The sequence below is a fragment of the Microtus ochrogaster genome, unplaced genomic scaffold, assembly GCF_000317375.1.
Source record: "Microtus ochrogaster isolate Prairie Vole_2 unplaced genomic scaffold, MicOch1.0 UNK26, whole genome shotgun sequence".
NCBI lineage: Eukaryota > Metazoa > Chordata > Mammalia > Rodentia > Cricetidae > Microtus > Microtus ochrogaster.
In genome coordinates, this window is record NW_004949124.1 from 2573384 (window position 1) to 2579967 (window position 6584).

Below are 6584 nucleotides of genomic sequence, written 5' to 3' on the forward strand. Positions count from 1 at the left end.
TTAAAGTAACATAGTGTGTGGGGGAACAACCCGAGTTTGAACTCTGGCTTCTACATGCGTGCTCACACACATGCATGTGTGCTCACATGAACACACACAATTGCTGCTTTTAGAGCATTTGACACTCTGAAGTTTGCTGTTCTGTCTCCCCCACAGAAAACGTTCAAGGAAGTCATGATCTCTCCAAGGATGAAGAATGGGAAGAATTGTTCTCTGCCTGGAAGAGAAGCTCGTGGGAGTCCAGTGAGAACCTCATGACGAGAGGACCAGGGAGGACATGGCCACTTCCAGGTGGTTTCCAGAGAGCAGAATTATTAGCCACTCCCCTGCCTGCCTCTCAGACTTTTCCATGATGATTGCTCCTTTCTCTTACAATGGATAAAACATTTGGTTCTGAAAACTAACGAAAATCCTCCTTGCTCTCCACAGATTGTTAAGTCAGACTCCCACGGGACCTAGGGTGCCTTCATCAGCCCCTCAGAAGTGGTCATTCCCTTCCCCATGTGGGCTTGAGCAGCACTGGGGTAGCCGGGAGGGGGGGGTGGCTATTGCAGGCAGATCCAGGAATAAATCATTGGGTGCTTTGGATCTACTGCTGGCATTTGACTTTTCTGCAGAGTCCAAGCCAGTCCTACAGAGACACTCAGGTCTGAGATGTGGGTGGCCAGCTCTGGGCCAGGCAATGGCCTGCTTCACGCCTCAGCTCCCCGGATCCCAGTTAGTCACTTTTCTTTCACTGTGACAAGGTACTTTGATAGAACAACTTAGTGGGGAAAGGACTTACTTTAACTCATGGTTTTGGGGGGATACAACCTATCATGGCCGTTGAGGAAGTTAGTTTCAAAATGGCTAGGACACCAAGCAGAGAACTAGACAGGAGAGTATGGCTGTCAAAGACCCCACCCACCCATGATGGGCTACATCCACCACAGAGGGTCTATAAAGTCTCCAAACTGCACCCCAGATAGGGCTGGGTGACCAAAAGGCAACCCTGCGAGGGACATTCTGCATTCAAACGAACACCAGCTACTGCAAGCTACTGAAAATTTAGCCCAGTGTGACTCCACTCAGAAGCATAGGGTCCTGGCAGGAGAAGCAGGTAGCAGGCGAATGGCAGAGGCTTGTGGGGCAGGGTTGGCGAGAATGGGGCACAGAAGAAAGGAAAAGAAAGGAGATTAATAACAGCGAGATCCCTTAGACCCTGGGAAAGGAAAACGGTAACTCGGGGCAGTGGTTCTCAACCTGCGGGTCACAACCCTTTGGGTTGAATATCACATAGCCTACATTTCCGATATTTACCTTACAGTTCATAACAAGGACAAAATTATGGCTGTGAAGTAGCAACAAAAGTAACTTTATGGTTGGTGGTCACCACACATGAGGAACTGTATTAAAGGGTCACAGCATTAGAAAGGGAGGGAATCACTGGCTCAGTGTCTCAGCTGTAACGTAGGACAGGGGACAAAAGCATTTCTTTTTTTTTTTTTTTTCGGTTTTTCGAGACAGGGTTTCTCTGTGGCTTTGGAGCCTGTCCTGGAACTAGCTCTGTAGACCAGGCTGGTCTCGAACTCACAGAGATCCGCCTGCCTCTGCCTCCCAAAGTGCTGGGATTAAAGGCGTGCGCCACCACCGCCCGGCAACAAAAGCATTTCTTCAAGGACAAGAAGGTAGAGGAGACAGTCTACATTAGGCCTAGCTGCATAAGAGGGGTGCTTGGTTGGGTGCCTGGGAACTAATATGATTCCAGGCTGTTGGCTACTATTGATGACCATACTTCTATTTCCAGATACTTCCACACTAGGAGTACAAGTGCTGATGAAAGTAAAATGTGGAAACAGCCCAGATGTGCATGAATGGATGAATGGATAAATAAAGTGTGTCTTATGCATAAAATGAATTATTAAATGACCATTAAAATAGATGAAATTCTGTGTATATATATATACATACATATATATATGTATATATATATATATATATAGAGAGAGAGAGAGAGAGAGAGAGAGAGAGAGAGAACAAATGAACCTTAAAACCATTATGCTAAGTGAAATAAGCCAGGCACAAAACAACAAATATATGATTCTATGATTCTGCTTGCATGAAGAACTCAGAATGGGCACATTTACATGGAGAGAAAATGAACAGTGGCTACCACAGCCTGGAGGGAAGGGTAATGGGCAGTTACTATTTAAGGAGTGCAGAGTCCCCATTAGAGAGGAGGAAAAAGTTTTGGAGATAAATATAGCAATGGTTGAGTAAAGGCACTGATACTGCCGAATTTTGCTCTTAAGATGGCTAAAATAGTAAAGTTTCTGCCATGCGGACTTGGCACAACTTTAGAAATTGCTGTTTTCACAGAGCTTTTGTGAGGAGGCAGTCAACGAACAGAGATTTGGTGACACTATCACGCCATGATAAGTACAATGAAGGAAGAAAGCAGAGAGGGAGGAGGGGTGCCGAGGAGACTCGACATAAGCTTCCAATAGCAGCATGGAGCCTGTCGAGAAGCCAGAGTGAGGAAAGAACGTGAGAGGTGAGGGTCCTGGGTTACATGACGGGGGACCCCGCGTGTTATCTTAAGGTCTTTTGGCTCTATCCTGAGAGCCAGTGTGGGGTTTAAGGAAAGGCAGTGGTTACCTTTGGCCAGTACACCAGAGCCTGACCAGACGCAGAACACAACACAAGAGGATACGTATCCTCTTCTGGTCAGTGAGGAAGAAGGCATCGGATTGGGCAGCAGAAAAGCATTCCAGATGTGGAGTTGGCAAGTCCTAGGTACTGATCAGAGGTGAGAAGTGAGGGAGGAAGAGAGACCCGGCTTCGTCCTTGGGACATCAAGTAGATGGTGGTACAGTAGTTAAGCCAGGGATTGTAGCTGGGAAAAAAAGACATTGGTTTCAACACTGAACATGCAATTTTTGGATGTTGAGCTACCCATCAGTAGGTAGCTCTGTGAAGAAACAAGCAAAAGAATGGAAGAAAAATCTTTCAGCCATTCACCTGACAGGAGACTAATATCAGGATGACATCACCCTTAAAAAATGAATGACAAAAGAACAGTATGCCAATTAACAAATGGTCTGCCCAGATCTCAAAAGATGTCTAATAGCCAGCGTCATGTACACACACACTGCTGGAGTTTTGTCTGTTGTGCAAACCCAAATTACATGGTGGAAGTGGTGTCTGCTAGTTTCTCCACTATAAAGATAGGCTTCGGTCCTCTTGGGACTAGTTATTTCTATGGTGTTTGTCTGATGGCAACTTTCTGTTTTCATTATTCTTTCTGTGTTTATTAGTTCCGATGTCACTGTATGGAAAAGTTTTCCTTCTTTGGCACTAACATATGCATTCGAGGGTTTGTCAATGTCACAACATACGTGTGGCTCTCTGAGTCATGCCTCCAATTCGGGGGAGCTCCTTTGGTGCGGGCATCCATGCCATGCGGGCCGGGCCCCCATCATTTGCGGTGCTTCTTTGCTGGTTGAACCTGAGATGCTTTGTTGCTCCAGATGTGGGGACAACTGGACTTGGGTTCTCATTTCCCTGGGGAATCGTTCCTTTTTTGGCTCTCTTTACTGACTGGGTTAGGCAATGCCATTTGCTGCATTTTGACTGACTCTCCATCCTATGTTAATACTCATACTTAAGTTACCACTTAATACTGTTTTTAGTTTTCCCCTTTTCTTATCTTTAACTCTTTTCAGTGACACTGGGGAATCTAGCTTTACTTGTCTGAAATAGACATGTTTGCTTAATTATAACATCCATACCGAGTTGTTGGCACATATTTTCCTGAGAGATAAAATAGCAGCCCCCTTGTATGCATAGTTCTCCTTGTCTTCAGTCTGAGAGTTGTCACAATGAGATTTCAAATATATCTACGAGTTGTCACAATGAGATTTCAAATATATCTACGAGTTGTCACAATGAGATTTCAAATATATCTACATTAATTCTTCTCCTCTCTGCTCTTTCAAGTATGGTTATATATTTGTATGTAACAGCCTTGGGTTCTTTTGTTAGAGTGTATATATCAGTTGGGGTTCTATCTGCAGTGTTTGTATAGCATACTTGGCTCTATCTAGATTTATGTGTGTACTCTGGAGACTCATGAGGCATCGCCTTCTGGGAGTGGGAATCGTACAAAAGTCTCCCCCAGAGAACTGTCGCTTCCTCCTCATTCCAGGTACCCCAGTTTGCTCCCCAGGGCAATGTGCATGTCTTAAACTGGTCTATGTGCTAAGGGGAAAACTGAATGAGAAGCGAATGAGGGCCACATTGGAGCAAAGGGCTAATGAGGAAGGAAGCGCTCTGTGAAAGGCAGACCAGGAGCAGATGTGGGAGATTCATAGGTGGGGAAAGACTGCAAGGGGATTTCATGTTTGGGGAATTAGTCAGGTTTATGAAAACAAAGGGATTTCCTTTATGAACAAGTTTTATATTTTTACAGAACAGGGTTTCACAAGGATGCTTTCATGCAAGTCTGTAACATACTTGGGTTTATCTTCCCATACTCTGCTGCCATGGCCTTCACCTCCTCCAGATTGTTTCCCTTTGTTCCCCAAACAGTTTTGCTTTTGCTTTCATGTTACTAGCTCACGTATGACCTTATGCATCTATAACACCCATGACCAATAAGCAAGAGAAAACATGGTATATCTTTCTGATAATGTCTTAATTCATTTGAGAGTGAAAGATTCACGATGGCGTGACCCTGGCAGGTCCCAGGTGACAGGGAAGCTCGGCAGAATAATGAACAAGTCATCTCCAGCTGCATCCACATTTTTGCAAAAGCTATAACTTCACTCTGTTCTATGACTCAATACATTCATATATAGAGAAAAAGATTTCTTTGGCCTCAGAATTTTGAAGGGTTCTTCCACACTGGGTAGGCCCACTCTTCCACTCTTGGGCCTCTTAGGAAGAAGTACCTCATTATAGCAGGCGTGTGGGAGCAGGGCTGTTCAGGTCACCTCAAAGATGGGGAAGAAGGAAAGGCTAAGCCCTATTATTCCCAGCAAGGCCACATCTCCCAAGCCCTCCCATCAGGCTCCATTTTCTAAAGGTTCCACTGTCTCCTGGGTGTACCACCGGGAAGTCCAAGTCCTTGCATGGATCTTTGGGAACACTCTAGATTAAAAACAAGAACATTAGTGATGTCTCTTCTCTCAGAAAGGAGAAGCAATTGTCCATTGGAATCAAAGGCAGAGAGGGTGGGGGACGGGGCTCTAAGTGTGAGTAGAAAATTATAGTTTGAGGAAGGCAGGGGACAGCAGATGCAGGCCAGGACACTCTAAGGGATGGTGACCAGAGGAACCTGTGAGCATGAGTTTGGAAAAGTAATATTTTTAAATTTGGGGAGTGTGTGTGTGCACACACAGGGGTCTGAATGAGAATGATCTCCATAGACTCAGATGCTTGAATACTTGGTCCTAGTTGGTGGGCACTGTTTGGGAAAGATTGGGAAATGTGGTTTTGTTGAGGGAAGCATGTCATGGAGACTTCTAAAGCTTCTAGCCATTTCTGGTGTGCTGTCTGCTTCCAGTTTGTGGATCAGAACGTGATCTCTCACCTGCTGTGCCAGGGCCATGCCTGCCTGAGTGCCTGCTGCTACATTCCATGATGGTGATGGACTCGTATCTCTCAGGAACTGTAAACCTCAAATAAATCCTCCCTTCAATAAGTTGCCTAGGTCATGGTGTTTTATTGCAGCAATAGAAAAGTTACTAACATGGCATGAAGTGAGGGCATCCTGGCTGGATAAAGTGAATTAGGAGAGATTAAAAATAGTCTTGTTTGGGAAGAATAAAGGATGTGCCTGGAGAGGTGCCTATTTTAACTTTAAGAATGAAGCCAAGCCAAACTGAAGGCACAATTCAGTCAGTCACCAACCCTGGAGCGCACGCGGTGCTCAGCTGGGGTGCTGCACTGTCTTGCAGGAGTTAATGTTTTGCTCACTTTTTGGACATTGTTCATGGATCCTATACGACTTGTGCCATGAAGTCTTTAATTCCACAGTCTCCAGTGGTAGAGGTTCGTTCAGAGTCCCTTTGGGAGGCTTAGGAGAGGTGACTTAGCTTGCTTAAGTCAGACCACTTGGTCACTAGCAGAACCAGAAGTCCAGTCCCCGTAAGTGGCTCCTACATGCGTATTCTAAGTGCTCTTCAGAAACGTGAGGGTCTTGAAGTGCAGTGGAGTTGTCTAGACTAGGAGATCAGGGAATGAAGATTGTCACCTATATGGATGCAGGAGCATCCGGGACAGAGGCCAGAGTCACAGTAAAGAGGAGGGCTGTGACCCAAGCGTCAGGCAGGGTGATACGTTTTCTTATTCCTGGGCTCACAGACCTCTACCTTGCGAGTCTGGTGCACTTGTTACTTTTTGTTGTTATTGCTGTGAGAAAATGCTATGACCAAAAGTGAACTACAGAAGAAATATTAGAGAGGGCTGCTAGGCAGTGGTGGCACACACCTTTAATCCCAGAACTTGGGAGGCAGAGGCAGGCAGATCCGTGAGTTCGAGGCCAACCTGGTCTACAAAGCAAGTTCCAGGACAGCCAATACTGTTACACAGAAAAACCCTGT